Source organism: Coenobita brevimanus, chromosome 15, assembly GCF_032717465.1.
Source record: "Coenobita brevimanus isolate Jiangsu-jjx chromosome 15, ASM3271746v2, whole genome shotgun sequence".
NCBI classification, from domain to species: domain Eukaryota; kingdom Metazoa; phylum Arthropoda; class Malacostraca; order Decapoda; family Coenobitidae; genus Coenobita; species Coenobita brevimanus.
The window spans coordinates 16,581,098-16,598,156 of NC_136968.1; the positions used below are offsets into that span (position 1 = coordinate 16,581,098).

The following is a 17,059-nucleotide window of genomic DNA, read 5'->3' on the forward strand; positions in this document are numbered from 1 at the left end:
CTAACTAAAGCACTGAGCTGGCTAACATACAAACTTTCAAACAGTTGCCGTTTCAAAAATCAATTCAGAAAGTACACAGGTAGTCTGAAATAAACCAGAAAGCATAATTTAATATCCTAACTCAATATTAAGCGCCACGTCGCCACCATAGAAGTTTTTTACTCGTATTCATTACGGAAGCGTTTAGTCTTGTAAAATATTATGAACAGTCTTGTATTTCTCATATATTTTAGCCTGCTAGGGAAAATTTCATTCCCGAATTGTTCAGTTTTTATAAATGGAAAAACTGGTCATCATCTTTATGAATATTTAAATTTGTTATACGAAAGGGGAGTCTCTTGTGGCGTTTATCCCCCTGTGACATCCCAATACTATTTTACGCCATATCCAGGTGACGAACGCCTGGCGTGAACAGCAAATTTATTTATGGTACTAAAAACAGCCATACCACGTTGAGTACACCGCTTCCCGTCCGATCAGCGAAGTTAAGCAACGTTGGGTCTGGTTAGTACTTGGATGGGTGACCGCCTGGGAACACCAGATGCTGTTGGCATCCCTACGTGTCAAGTGGGGTTGGTGGAGGATTAGTGCTCCTCCCCGTAAAACAATTAACTCTAAGCCCTTGGCCACCCCGTCTGGGATACATGGCGTCTGGCAATGGATGAATGTATGAACGAAAAACAGGAACGTCAGACGCTCACGTTCGTCAATACTGGCGTTGTTTTTATAGTACGGCCCTTTATAGTAAGCGACACTGGTTCAACCACAACACCCCTTGTGTCCGCCAACGCAGTACGTGGCCGGGTGAACACTCCCAAAGTTTATTACCCTGGCGGGGCGCGAACCCTGGTTCACCCGTGTACGAAACGCACGCACACATACACACACACACACACACACACACATATATATATATATATATATATATATATATATATATATTGTTGTGGACAATGAAGGAGCTGTGCTCCATACTTCTGCAAGAAGTCTGAGCAATAACCTTTGTTCAGTTCAATACAATTCAATTCACACACACACACACACACACACACAGTCCTAACGGACCTGGGTTCAAATCCCGCTGTGGCAGGGAACAGTTTAAGGATTTGAATTTCATATCAGACATTACTGATCTATCAGAACACCCGCCGACATGTCGTAAAAATACCCCCGCTAATACCAATACACCAGTCCTGTATGAGACAGCCCTAGCATGTATTCATTATGGACGGTGGGTGTTAGCGCCGAAGTGGTGACATGTAAAGGTGTGCGGTACATAGGAGGACTACTGGGCCCTGAAGTAGGCTGTGAAGCCTATGCCCAGAGTCGGTCACATAAATACATACACACACACACACACACACACACACCAATAAAATATAAATATTAATTAATACTAATTGTTCTAACGTTATCGACACAAATATTTTAAGTGCATTTTAAAACGGGGATTTCATATTCCACTTCGAGGATCTGGTTTCTTTTAATTATTCGTACCTTCAGGCGACTTCATTCGGCTCAGAAAAAACTTCCAGTTAGAGGTATTTGTTAAAGGCTTCATTGATCGTTCACTACCAAATATTTGTTCATAGCTGAATGAAATTTAATGGAGGAACAATAATACTACGTCCTCGAGAAAAATAGACCATGTGAGAGTAACTTGCACTTACCTTCATTTAGTCCTGAATTCTTCACTGATGTTATCCATTTCAGACGAAACATTCAGTAGAAAAAATTTCACGCGCACAAAACACACACAAAAAATAATCACAGTATAAATCAGGAAGGTTATTCAGCGTAATTCTTTTTTTTTTTTTTTTTTTTTAGTGCACTTCAGTTTACTGGTCAGTCGATAAATTTTTCAGTCATATAGCAAGCGTTTAGGCACATTCCATTTTTTTTTTTTTTTTTTTGAGGTTTCACTCGTTATAGAGATTTGTTGAAGAACTACCACAATATACAGTATATCAGTTATAGACACTTAGGGCTGATTCTCTCTCTCTCTCTCTCTCTCAAGACGGAGAGCCGAGAGCGAGAGCCAACCCTTCTCACTCGCCGTCTGCCGCGCGAGTGAGATTGTAGTGATGGTGGTGGTGGAAGCGGTAGCGTGCGCGCGTGTGTGTGTGTGTGTGTGTGTGAGTGAGAGAGAGAGAGAGAGAGAGGCAATGAGTAACTGCATGTGTGTCTGAATGTGACTGTGTCAAAAAGGTGTTCCATTCTCACGCAACAGACACAGGCTCTTTAGATTATCCATTGTGAAAAGTGGAAATGTTGGGTGTGAGAGACTCAAATTAGAGCTGGAAAATAAAGAATTCAAGTTCATATCTTTGTCTCTTTCACCCACATATTGGCTCGTCAACCCGTTCTCGAGGTACAAAATTCTACCCACCTCACACCTAGCTGCTTTTTCTTTGGGGCTAGGAAACAACAATAATGAGGGTAATTATAACCTGTAATAATACGGGACCACACAAAATAAAACGCTAAGGAAATGGTGCGAGGAGGCTTACCATGCTAAAGGCAGCTTTTATCTTTCTCCTCTCCATAGAGTTGTGGACTTCTACTTGCAATACATACTGCCGCCCAGGCCTGATTGTCTTGATTCATCGTCGAAATGAGCGTGACCTGCCCGTGTTATATAAGGCCGTGAACAGGCCATATTACCGCGTGCACAATATGTCGTCCGGTAGCTTTGTCGTTCCAGCTTGACGTACAGTCATGAGCAAAAGATCACTGAACATCCTCTGCCAGTATTTTGTCCTGCCTTCCATATTTTTCATTCCTCCTCATACTCTTTTGACGTCAGTTTCATATTGCCATTACATAAAAACTATTTATGCATCTCTTTCCTTTGCCTACGCCGGTAGGAAAGTGTCGGCGACCTTTTGCTTAGGGGTGTACTAGAGCTGTGGTAAGATGGCAGCGGCAGGCATTCTCATGGCTGTGTTGTGCGACGCTTAGGTGGTTTATAAATATTAGCGTTCGGTTGTGTAGTTCTTCGGATTGTTTTCAGTGATGTTTGAATCTTGTGCATCTTTCCGTTATTTTTATTTATTTATTTATTTTTATATATTTTTTTAGGTTTTGATTCTGTCTGGCTTTAGTCTTGCCTTCCTTTCTCTTCTGTCGTTTCTCTCCAGTTGGAATCGCTTGTGAACTGCTTTGCTTTTCTTGCGCTGTAGCTGTGGAGAAGTGCGGCATGCATAATAAACAAAAAACAAATGAAGAACAGACGCATGAGGCACGCTAATCTTCCTTTGCATGGCATTGAACTCTGCTCCGCGACGATGTCTTCTTAATTTAACTTTTCCAATTCTCTGATGTTTGTACTTGTTGTAAAGTCCGGTCTGTCTGATCAAGCAGACCCATTAATAGCACGCAAGCAACCGCCCCTGCAGGGCTGTCCCGTGCAGTGAACCAATGTTCTCTTGCGGTAGACAGAGCCTCGCCACAGCAAGGTGTGGGAAAAATGTGCAGGTGTGCTGCCTGGATAGAATACACATCTGCGTCTCTGCACCCAGATAACAGTGGATACTATAGGGCCCACATCGCCCCATTGTTTAGTCACATGGTTACCAGGCAGCGTTGTAAATGGTTTCTGGGATTACAAGAAACCGTTAGGATTGTCACAATGCAGAGCCACTTGAATTGTAAAGAAGCGCGATAAAAAGTGACAGGAAGGATGGGAGAAAGAGGGAGAGAGGAAAGCAGATACAGAAAAAAAAATTATAAAGGTGAAGGAAGAAATGTGCAACACTACATAAAGTGGGTGGATGATAGTCGCCACCACCTGCTGTTATCATCTGTATGTAGCATAAATAAATTGCAGAGAAGTCATAGTCCTGAAAGGATAAATTTTTGCAGATATAACATACCAGGAATATCGTAAAACCAATTAGGTAAGGAAGAGAACTTGGTAATTTTCCTTCAGTCTGTTCTCCTGCCCCTGTTTTTGGACCCTTCCCATCGCGTTTATTGTATTTTGTCCACTTTAACCTGTCCTTGAAATGCCGTGTGTCCTTCTTGAGTCTAGGTTTATAACAACAGATTAACACGATGTCAGTCATGAGGAATAGCTATGGAATGGATGTAAAGTCATGCTATTGTCTTACTGAACCAGTGAGCGATGGCCTTGTGCTACAAAAGAACATAAACGTTGAGATTTAAGGTGGAGAAATTATACTGGGAATCAGAGCCAGATTATAAAGGTCATGACGATAATGATGAAAATGGTAGATAATACTTCCTTATAATTCATTTAACCTCTTTAATACGGTAATGTCTTATGTAATTTGTTCATATTGCCTTCAGATGATTAAAATTACCTCTGGATAGACTTTCCAGGGTGGAATGGTGACCGAAGCATCTACTGTAACTTCCAACCTGGAATAGTCTCCTCCAAGCTGCATAAAATCATCTGGAGATGGCAAGAATAATGTTTAAATCATCTTCACCATCATCATCATTAGCCACTGGAAGTCCATTGCTGAACAAAGGCATAACCCGACCTTCTCCACAGACTCTTTGACTGGGTCAGTATCTGCCAGGTTTTGCCTGCAAACTTTTCTATCTCATCTTTCCACCTCCTGTCTGTCCTTTTTCTTCTAGGCATGCAGCGTAGACAGCCGCCATTGAGAGACCAAGCAAAACATATGCAAGCATGTTGGAGTCTTTATAAACGATATGACGATGCATTCTTTTGGAGTTCAATCAGCCTCCTGCTCCATCAATTATTCCATATTCATGCTATATGATCTTTCCAACTCTATTTCTGTTCGTTTATAACTTCTATAATGTCTTTTGCTTTAGTCTGCTCTCTCACCCAAGTTGATCTCATCCTGTCTCTCAAAAATCTTTCTGACATTAGCCTTTCCATTGATCTTTGTGAACGGATTAGCTGTTTTTCCCTTGATTTTGTTAGTTTCTAGGTTTCACATCCGTACATCACAGCCGGGATTTTACATTCGTTATATACTTTTCGTTTCATATATACTGTACTGGCAAGCTATCGAAAGCTTCCCATCCAATTGTAATGCGTCTTTTTATTTCGCCTTCATAGTCTTTCGTTAGTTTTAGTATTTTCCCCAAGTAATGGTAATCCTCAACTTTTTCAAGAATCACTTCGTTTATTTTGATCAAGCTCTTTGATGAATTTGGATGACACATCAGCTTTTCTTTGGTTCATCTTTAGCCATACTTTGAAACTTTCTCTATTTAGGTCATTATACATTTCATGCAATGTATCTTCAGTTTCAGAGGTTAGGACAATGTCATCAGCAAACCGTAAATGGTTTAAGGCTTCTCCATCTATGTTTAATCCTTTATTCTCCCATTATCACTTTCCGACAATACTTTCAAACATTCATTCATTCATTCATTCATTGCCAGACGCCATGTATCCCAAACGGGGTGGCCAAGGACTTAGAGTTAATTGTTTTACGGGGAGGGGCACTAATCCTCCACCAACCCCACCTGACACGTAGGGAGAACGTTATGCCAACAGCATCTGGTGTTCCCAGGCGGTCACCCATCCAAGTACTAACCAGACCCAACATTGCTTAACTAACATTTCATTCATTCATTCATTGCCAGACGCCATGTATCCCAAACGGGGTGGTCAAGGGCTTAGAGTTAATTGTTTTACAGGGAGGGGCACTAATTCTCCACCAACCCCACTTGACACGTAGGGATGCCAACAGCATCTGGTGTTCCCAGGCGGTCACCCATCCAAGTACTAACCAGACCCAACGTTGCTTAACTAACATGCAGTAAATAATTTTGCTGAAGCTGTACAAGTATCTCCCTGAGGCACGCCATTCGGAATCATAATTTTTATCGAGTCTTTGTGTTACTCAACGGTAGCAGTTCCTTCTTTGTATATGTTTTCGAACAGTTTTACGATGTTCTTGTCTCCTTGTTCGCGCAATGAATTTGATATTGCCCTATGATCAGAAATAACAGCTTTTTCATAATCGACAAAACCTAAGCTCAGTGGTTTATTATAATCTGAAGTTTTGTCAGCTGATTCATTGTTTGTAGATGATCAATAGTCGAATACCCGCTTCGGAATCCTGCCTGCTCATGAGGTTAGTTTTCTTCCAAATTTGTTGTTGTTCTGTTCATAATGACTTTAGTAAAGAGCTTGAAAAAATCTGGTAATAAGCTAATGGGTCGATAGTTACTAAGATCTTTTCAGTCTCCTTTCTTGTAAAGCCAAATAACTTATATTATACCATATTTGGGGAATTTTCTTCTGCTTTGTATATTGGGCGATCTGGCTTAAATTTCTACTCATGCATCCAACGGCAAATCTGCTACTATTCCATCTTCACATGGGGCCTTCCCTATTTTCATACTTTTAAGAGAAAAGTTTACTTCATCTGGTGCTACATCTTGCATTTCACTTACGTCAGCTGCAAAGTTACTTATTGATATTACTGTTTCTGATGCATACAGTTCTTTGTAAATTTCTTAAACTTTCTTCACCATCCCATCTCTACATTTAATGACTTTACAGTTTGTCTTTCAGTGATTTAATTTGTTGCTTTCCCAGTGACACTTTGCTTTGGACTTACGTCATACTTTTCCCTGTTCTGATGACTGCTTCGCTTTGATCCATGTTTCTCTTTCCTTTTCCTTGTATCTGTCTGTCGCTGATAACCTTATTTAATTGTTCTCTTTCTATTTCATCTCTTTGTTTTTACTTTCATTTCTTCTCTTCTTTACATGAGCTCGAGGGTTGTTTTTGAATATTTGCTGGCTTTGGTTGTGTTAACTTTCTCTACTGTCTCCGCTGATTCTGTTAGCACTTTTGCTAGTTTATCATTTAACTTATCAAAGTCACAATCAGCATAATTTAGAGCCTGATATCTGATATTTATATATAACTGGACATTTTTTTTCAATTACTTTGATGTCCCATATCTTTTCATTTTCAGTCAGCATCTATCTTTCACCTCTGATAATGAATCCGGCTGTGCAACCCACCATTCTACGGTCATTTCATATATTTACTCTGTTGGTAAATGTGACATTAGTGATCGTGTTGTTCTTATCTGCCATGATGATATCGGTTTCATTCTTATTGCTCCATTTGGGCTTCTCCAGGCCCATTTTCTTCCTGTTCTTTTGTAGAAGAACTTGTTCATTATATTCATTTTATACATTTCAACACAATCTACAACCATTACACTTCCGTCATTCCTCTCTCCTACTCCGAATATCCCATAAATGCGTCTTCATTAATTTTGGATTTGCCAATTTTTTTTGCATTGATTTCTCTCGTAATCAGAATAAATTTGGTCTTCTCTGCTTGCCTAATCTGGGAGATGTCGTCATAGGTTTTCTATATCTTTACCTGTTCTCTGAGCAGGGGATGTATATACTTGTATTACTTTCCTTATTATTATTTTTTTTTTTGCATAGTCTAATTGCAAACCATGCTGGTCTATAAGGCACAGTGCTGATTTTAACGATGTTTTCTGCAAGATTTCTGTTAATTAGAAATTCTACAACACTAACGTTCCTTCAGGACTCCTCTGTAGTAAAATACATGATTGGTATCTTGGAGATGAACTATTTTCTTTCCTTTTCTTTGGATCTCGCTGGGACCTATAAATCCCAACTACTGTTTTCTTATTGTCATTATCATAAAGCTACCAAGTTTGTAAAATTCTGCGAAATGTCGTACATTATACGTGTAGATCTTCATGGAATTCAGTTCGTTTAATTTTTCTGTCTCTGATTTGCCGAGACATTGCCTGCTCACCTTCGGTGGCAAACTGCCTGTAAGCGCAGGAGATAATGTGGTTGAATATTTCGTAGACGATGATCCAAAAGGAACGCCCAAATATTCATTATTAGTAGAATTCATGTTTCGTTGGGAAATTGTGGCAAATAATCTCATCTCCATGCCACATAGTTTTTGGGGTGGGACATAATTTGTTGTACCATCTTATTCAGTATATTTGGTGGAGTTTATATCCAGAGCAGATCCTACGTTTCGCGTCGCTTATGACGGTACCGCATCTATGAGGCATTCCCCTATCCACCATGTAGGTGCCAGGCAGCAGTGGAATCTTGCCTCTGGAAATATAAATATATATATATATATATATATATATATATATATATATATATATATATATATATATAGATAGATAGATATAGATAGATAGATAGATAGATATAGATATAGATAGGTATATATATATATATATATATATATATATATATATATATATATATATATATATGTGTGTGTGTGTGTGTGTGTGTGTGTGTGTGTGTGTGTGTGTATGTGTGTGTGTGTGCAGTACACTGTGTCCTGAGACTTCACGTACTGCCTTTTTAAGGTGACTGTAGGGCTTAGCAAGAAATGCTGTACCTACTTGGTTCCAGTTCTCAAATGTTGCTCTGTAACGGTCGAAAATTGAATCCATGTTGACATATCATTTACTCAAAATCGTCCTAAGAATAGTTTTCTGAAGTTCCTACATCAAGTCCCGAGACACTTTGTACATACAAGTACTGTATTATAAACAAAAAGTCCTGAAGGGGTATAACTATATCCACTCAGATGGAAAGCATTTTCAGTGGATGTTTATTATTTACACAGCGTTTGTTGTCATACCAAGTTAAAGAACTCATTCAGTAGCGAGGTTAGTATTGTTGTTGCTCGAACCCAGTCCGTTTGACTGAGCTAACCCGTCGACAGCATGCAAATATCTACCCTATGGGTTTTATCACAGTTTTCCTACAATTTTGATGCTATGTCTGGGTCTTAGTGTGTCATGTGCTGTGCAGTGCTTCAATATGTGTGACATCCGTTATTCCACCCAACCCAAGTCTAAGCTGGTAGCTGACGAGGGCTGGGTGATATCCTGATGTAAGCCTAGCTAGATGAACCCGATTATATCTATTAAAGGACAACCCTGGTACAAGCATGTCAGGAGGGGGCCCTTGTAGTATAGTGTCGTGACTGAGGTGCTGTATTGCCTTGTTCGTGAAGTAGTACGTAGGTGTTTCTTCAGTGGTAGTGTTGGAATGTCTGGAGGTGGGATATTGTTCTCTAGGGTTTGGTAAAACTTGTGTGGTGATTTGTTTGTATGAGCCTAGGTATGCTGCAAACTTTTGCCATATAATGACTTCGGATGTTGTGCATTGACAATGGCTGCTGCATTAAACTTTCTTCATCTCATGACAAGGGGGTCTCAGCCTGGGGGGACTTTAATTTCAGACTGTAACTGAGCTGCGGGAGTGGTTTTGGTAGAATCACTGGTAATACGTAGGGAGTTGTTCTGTATGGTTTGCAAGGCACTGTAGTGGGTATTAAATATGGTTGTAGCCAATACCGGGGAGACATAGAATATCATTGATCTAATGTATTGTTTGTAGAATAATGAGAATGTTTCTTTGAGTTGCCCGAAGGCTGACACTGTTTATATTGTAGTTGCCCTGAGCGAACAGTGAGGAGGTGCACCATCTTTTGATATCTTTTACATAGTCTTTGAAAGTGAGTCTAGTATCATTGTCACTTCAAGGATCTTAACGGAGGGTGTGCGTGGCACATGTACAGTCGCCAAACTTTCCACCTGGGCCACCCAGCCGCGAGAGGTAGGTAACGGGTGCTGGCAACAGTGTATCTGTTTGTTCGTGTGTACATGCTCGACGAAAGTTCGGATCATCAACTCTCGTCTTCCGTAGTGAACCTCAGTCAGAGTTCATCCCAATCTTCAGTCGACAATTTTTAGCCGATAGAATTTCAAAGGAACTTCTTGAAAGTATTGGATAATGTGAGTATTGAAAATAAGTAAAATAATATAAAAGACCGCATCTTCACATATATTACATATTTACTAACGTATTCTTTTTCATTATTACATAATGACCCCATAGCTAAAAATTGTCTACTGAATATTGGGGGGAAGAACCGTCGTGTGACCGGCCCTTACGGTAGAAAAATAGATACCGGTGTCTGTTCGTTCATTTCGCCAGTCCTGGGCCGGTCTCGATTAAAGCTATTGAAATACCATTCTTGATCCAAGACATGATTAGATAAGTTAGGTCATTAATCGTTACAGGATTACTCATTGGGCGGATATTAATTTAAACTAAGTAGGAGAGATAGGAACTGTAGACGTCGGAGGTTGAAACTCGTTCGCTGGGGCAAAATACTGCCTGAGTCAGCTAGTCATGAGTCCTATCGTTAACAATAGAAAACCTAGGCATCTCATTACTTAATCATTACGTGGATCACTGTGATTGCAATGCAAACACGGCAATTGTTTTAAGAGTTGATATATATTAAATATGCGAAACAGTACTGTGGGTGACGTGGAAGTTAACGCTTCCGCCAGCCGATCCGTGTGACGTGGTTATGAGAGATGGGTTTCTCCTATTAAACACCAAGCCCTTATCTTATGACCTAGGTCATAGTAGCAGCCAGTCAGCAACCAACATCACATATCCTAGCACCCCGGGCCTCAGTGACGGGCGCTAAAGCGCCTAGGTTCGTGGGATTAAAAAAATAAAAAGAAAATCAGTGTTCCAGCCTGTAATGATAATTTCATGTTAGGTTGCATTTTCCGATCACATAAGTAATATCACAGGTAATGGTGATAATAATGTCCCAGCAATTCATGAATCAATAGAAATTGTGCTTAAAATGACTGGAAGATTTTGCATACTGTGATGGAGAGGTGGTGTCTTCATCTTGCTATAATGTGAGATAATGTTGTTCGGTGAATAATCGATGAGCCTGTAAATGTGTGACCTCACACATAAGCGGCACCGCTCACAATCATTTTTCCTTGAGTAATTCAGTCATTCGTTAGATGAATGGACTATAAAGGTGTGCTGTTATAACCGTAGTCATACGAAATAATCATGATACGGTAAGTCATTATCATAGCTGATATAATGGCCACATTCGACAACAGTATGCATAAACTCTTTGCCTGTTGAGGTGACTATTTTAACCTCCTACCTCTTCGTGGTGCACCACAGAACACACAAAAACATCTAACTGAAGTACTACCAACGAGGAAATAAGCAACCGTTAACAGTGCCTAAACATCATCCTAATGCTTATTGGTCAGTGTCATTCATGATGTGAATATGGCAGGTAATCTAACTTGTAACTGGACATAGATATTAGATAAATGCATTGCTCTTCAACCCATACTGATACTGGTATCAAGTGATAACCCTATGAAATGGAATTACTGATATAAGGAGAGAGTGAGAGAGAGAAAGGCTTGAAGCGATTCCAGTATATACTGTAGAGCATTAACATGTTACGGTAAAAATGTAAAAACATAGAAAAGAAAATGTTTAGTGTTGTTAAGAATGCAAATATTTAGTAGAATGCTAATGGATCTCAAAAACTCGTTCGGCAATTATTATCACTGGCGGATTTGAATAACGTAACACCCCCCCCCCCTCCCGCCGGCTCCTGCCCTACCCTTCACAATGCCAAGCTCCCCCCCTTAGCAGCTTTCCCACCGGCTCGACCAGTTGCAGGAAACCGGTCACATGGAATTGTTGCGTGCCACAGGTTGCACAGACCAAGGCCAAATAAGCATAGTATAATATATATTATTGTATTACATATAACAGTGTATGTTCATATGATAATATTATATATATTACCTTATTATTAAAGTAATATAGTCAAATTTATTTGGCCTTGGTCAGCGCGACCTGTGACAATTTTCCGTGCGACCAGTTTCATGCAACTGGCTGAGCCGATGGGAGAGCCGCCTTACTCCTGAAACATTTTTCTCCCCACCCAACTCCGTATCCAGCCATCTATGAGATGAACTCTGACTCTGACTGAGGTTCACTACGGACGAAGAGAGTTGATGATTCGAACTTCAGTCCGGCATGTACGTACACACGAACAAACAGCTACACTGTTGCCAGCACCCGTTACCCACCTCCCGCGGCTAGGTGGCCCAGGTGGAAAGTTTGGCGACTGTACATTGTTACAAGTGTGATGTGAGGGGAGTACCTATGTTCATGTTTACTGCAGGTGATGAGTGCAGGGATGGACTTGTTTTGGGTGATCGTCAGCCTGTTTTCATTGACCCAGGTCTGCAGTGTGCTGAGATAACCCTATTGCAGTGTGTAGGCTGTGTCAGCAATGAGGTGTGTGATTGCTTTGTTGAGGTCATCTGCATATTGGACAAAGTTTGTGGGCGGTGGGGGTGTGGGCATACCACGCATGTATAGGTTGAAGAGTGTGAATGAATGAATGATGCCATGTGTTCAAGATGACTTGCCCTGGAATGTAACATGTGCTTCTACACCAGAAAATTTGTTGACAAGCCAGCATTTGTTAGTTTTCTCCATGTTGTGTTGTATATCCTGGTGATTATTTTACTGAGGGCTTTGCTAGTATCTATTGTAGTGAGACGTGTACCTTAAGCTGGCGTCGTGGAGGTGATGCCGTCCAATGCTTGTTGTGTGACATTAGTAGCAGAGTGTAGTGCTGTTGTGAAGGAGGAAGGAGGACACGGAGTGAGACTGTCAGTAATTAGGCGTTCAGTTATTGTCGATGGTGTTCTAGGTAATGTTATGGGTCTGCACCAAGAAGCATGTGTTGGGTCATTGTGTTATTAAGGTACGGTAATTTCCCCATGTTATGGGTCTGTGCAGAGAATTATGTGTTGGGTCGTTGTTTAGTTTGAGTATGGTGATAACTCTTTCTTGTTTTTGAATACTGGGCATACTACTATGTGACTGTGAGTAGTTTTTGATGATTGTGAGGACCTCGATGCCTTGTGGTCCTAAATATTTCAGGTACAGGTTGCTTATGCCAACAGGCCCTGTGCTTGCAGAGTTCAGTGATTTACTGATAATGTTACATGACCGTCCTGGAATGAATCGGGTTACATTATGGTCGAAAGGAAAGGACAGTCTATGTTGAGAGGATTCTTTTGCGGACTTAGTGCTTTTTGGCGTCAAGTGATTTTTTTTTTTTTTTTTTTAGCAATATTTCAGGAGTATGTTTGCTTGTTCTTTGTACGAAGGGATGTGTTGGGTGTTAGAGGAGATGGCGGCGTGGGTCTTGGAAATGCATGTTTGTGATTACTGAGATTGTAATGTACTGTATATTGTATAGCAGAGAGGGTTGTGTGGAGAGATTACTTGTTACAAAGGCCTTCCAATTTCCCGTTTGCCATGTAATATTTTTGTTGTTAATCTGTTCATTTAGTTATTGGAGTCTTATGGTGGTGCATGTTGTGTGAGGGAGAGGAGAGTTGTGTTTAAGTCTGTCTCGTTGCCTAATGAAGAAGGCAATTTCTGTCGTAAAGTCTGGGTTGTTTTGTTTTCTGTTGCCTCGTGGAATATGGTGTTTGTCTGCGATGACTATGATGAACTTTGTAATGTGCAGATTATGTTGGTTATGGGTGCGTTCTTTAGTGTGCTGAAGTGATGTTCCTTTTTTACAAAGAAGTTTGTCTAGTGTGCTTTCTTGCAGTTTGCGTACGTGAAACATGGTCGCTCTGGTCTGGATTGTGTTCCTGCGGTGACAGTGATCAGATTATCTGTAGTGAGTTTGAGTTTCGTTCACCAGGTGATGTTGAGTACAGGTGTTGGTAAACAGAAAGTGTTATCTGGGGAGGAAGGGGTGCGGTTTGCCTCCTGTGGGGTGAGGGTATATTGTAGAGTGTCATTGGGAGTGTACATAATTATTGAATTATGAGACAATGTCGAGGCCTCGATGGTGTTTTGACTGTGCCCGTACCACGTAGTGTTTTTAGGGTTAAAGTCCCCAGCAACGATAGAATTAGGTGTCTTTGTTAGGAGGAGGAACTGAGGACTGCATTGCTTTGATACTGGTTGGGAGGCTTCAGGAGGAATGTAAATGTTAAAAATGTTAATTTTTTCTTGTTTGTGACCAGATCTGACACTGAATGATTGTATTTCTAATGTTGTCATTCTAGAGAAGCGATTGTGTTGTTTGTGTTGCATTTTTGTAGAGGATTGATTGTGAATATATGTAATGAGGCTTCCTCCCTGGCCTGCAGTTCTGTCTGAGTGGATGTGTGAGTAGTGCTTGATTGTGGAGGTTTGCTGTGTGTGTGTGTGTGTGTGTGTGTGTGTGTGTGTGTGTGTGTGTGTGTGTGTGTTTTGTTTTTTGCAGGAATGCTCTGTATATGTCGTGATTGCGAGGAAGGAATAGTTCTGTTTCCTTTTTTCTAAGGCCGCCTGCTAGAGACGGTGTGCTTCCGGTGAGTGTCTGTGTTGTAGGTGTAGGGCTTGTTCACAAGGACTGAAATGTAATGTTTGTGTTTGTGTGAGTGGAGAGGTTGTTGGAAGAAGAGAGGGGAGTTGTGTTTGGTATGACAAGAGGAGTGTTTGTGGATGTGTTAGCCTACACCTGTCACACATCTATGTGCTGTGGCGTTGTCTAGCATTTGCTGATGTACTGTTTGTGATGTGGATCCATTTTCTGCAAGAAGTCCAGTGAACAGATCCACTTGTACATCTTCCACTTTAATGTGTGACAAGCAATATGGCATATTTATCGTACTGGGGGCCACTCCCCTTGTGTAAAAAAAGCGGCTTGGGGCGCGGCTGCCCCCACGCGAGAGATGGCGTCCTGTCAGGCTGGACCGGGGTCCTCATGGCGGGATGGAGGACAGGATAATATTTTGTCCTGAGGCAGGACGCGCATCTGCTTCACTTCCTAGAACAACGGCGGCGCAGCGGGATGGCTTCTTTCCACCATATTCTTCTCATTACATATTTCACAGACTACTGTCAGAAATGAAGGACTCGCGGACATTTTCCACCTTATCTGTCCAAGGTAATTATCAATCTCCCTCTCCTCTTTCCCGCCACCACAATCTATAGTCGCGGCGCACGACTCTGAGGTTGTCATTATCGTACCCTGGCAACCTACCATTCAAAAGTGCGTCCGGTTTCATGTCATATTATACACGAATCATATTATTATGCACGAATATACTATACACGAATATTATCATACACGAACATATTATACACGAATCACACGCGTCTCATATTATACACGAAATCAGACACTTTTGAATGGTAGGTTGCCAGAGCACGATAATAACAACCTCAGAGTCACGCGCCGCGACTATGGTACTCTCTTGTTGAATACTTCATCTTTTTCTCAGTCTCTCCTCCTTTCCTATCCCAACTACGTCAATCGCATATTGCACTCTCCTGTTCAGTCCTTCACTCTTCATCTTTCCACCTCGTTGTCGGTCTGTTTCTCCTTCTCCCACCCATCCATCTCACTCTCACGCACTCACCTTGTCAGTCTTTCAATCACCACTCGTTCCACACTGCCGAAACATCTCTGAGTGGACTTACACGTAGTTAATTATACATATGAAACTGCAGTGTACAGACGAATGTCGTAAAAAATATCATGAAAAGTTTGTTGACATATTTTATTAGCTTAGGTATTGTACATTACAAGGAGCACACACACACACACACACACACACACACACACACACACACGAGCGCGGGCGAGTAGGCGCACACAATACGTAAGAATGTTCATTCTCATCAACACCCCCCCCACACACCCACCTCACACACAAAAGCATGACCCAATGTCTCTCTCTCTCTCTCTCTCACTGTTTTTTATTCCTGCTCCTGCCAGACGAATACGTTGGTGTCTGGGGCAACCTTATGTGATGATAAGTTACTGTATTTAAAAAATGTACATAGTCACTACAGTTCAAAAACTCGTTCCTGAGCTGAGTGTAATCATTTTGAGGCAGAAGAAACTCTGGGAGACAGATGTCCTATAGCCGGTTTATTTCATCCAGCAAAATCCGTAACCTCTTTCAGCTCAGTTGATGGCTAAGATTAGTCAAATTAACTGATGAATTTGACTACCAGTATACTGTTTTTACTCTAACTTGGCCCAGAGCTTTGTCCTTTTCCATATTATTTCACTTAGCTCAATGGCAGGAAAAAACAATGTTATGGTTGCATATTCTTCTCTGCACTTTTCATGACTTGCACTATATTCGAGAGTTAAGTTACTGTTACAACTCAGCATTAAAGATGTAGGAAATAGACATTTTTGGCCAAGTTAATGTAAATGCAATACGGTAACGAGGAAGACTCATTCCGGTCTCTGAACTGAGGCTCATAAAATATCACACAATCACAATTTACCATTAAAATTCTGGGGAGTGGCATAAGTTTGTCAGATGAAAATACACCAGCAATAGTAGTGAAAAGGCTATTTCCCTCCTGTATGATGACGTCATTTTTACTGTGTTGTTGCTCTGTCCAAACCAGTAAAGTGAGCTGTGTGAATGCATGACGGGCAAGCGAGAGCCGTGGTATTACATATTTTCCTTTGATATAAATTTGTAGACACAATCTCCGATATTTAATTGCTAAAGACGATGTCAGAAAACACAGGGTTGCGAAGGAAAATCTGTTTTAATTTGATTTCGTAATCGATGCTTTCACCGAATACAGCCAACTCGAGATTGCAAGGAGTTCCTACGCCTTTACGGATGGGTTTTAGTTGATAACAAAATGATTTGAATGAATGTATCATATGCAGAAAGAATTTCAACTCTAATTCACATACGAGTAAAGTTATTAGCTTCTGCTTAGCGTGACGGTCGGGTCGGGCCACTCATTTTCACAAACTTAACTGAGAGTAGAAACATCGCTCGCTCGCTCATAACCAGGTTCTTCTTTTGGGTCAGAAGACCTTTTTTGAACTGAAGGGGATGGGTATAGTTAACCGCTTCATTACCTGGGGCTTCGCTTAACATGACTTCAGTCGCATATATATGGCAAGAATATGCAAAATATATTTTTATTTAGGCACCGTATTCAATGGGCTAGAGACTTAATTAAAATACTGTTGACAGCCTCACACAATTTTATTCAGTTAAGAATAAAATCTTCCAATAGTTTTAGTGGTGGTGGTGGAAGTGGTTGTAATAGTAGTAGTAGTAATAGTAGTAGTTATAGTCTAAGGTTCATTGAAGCATGAACCCAGTATACTGGAAGCTGAAGTTCTCACACGGTTAACCAT

General features: G+C 40.8%; 1 non-coding gene across 1 annotated transcript; it reads left to right on the forward strand.

Annotated features, from left to right (window-relative positions):
- The first annotated feature begins 434 nt into the window (after window positions 1-434).
- LOC145390813 (5S ribosomal RNA) lies at window positions 435-553 on the forward strand. Its single transcript, XR_013895726.1, has one exon. It is a non-coding gene; the product is annotated as a 5S ribosomal RNA (ribosomal RNA).
- The last annotated feature ends 16,506 nt before the right edge of the window (window positions 554-17,059 follow it).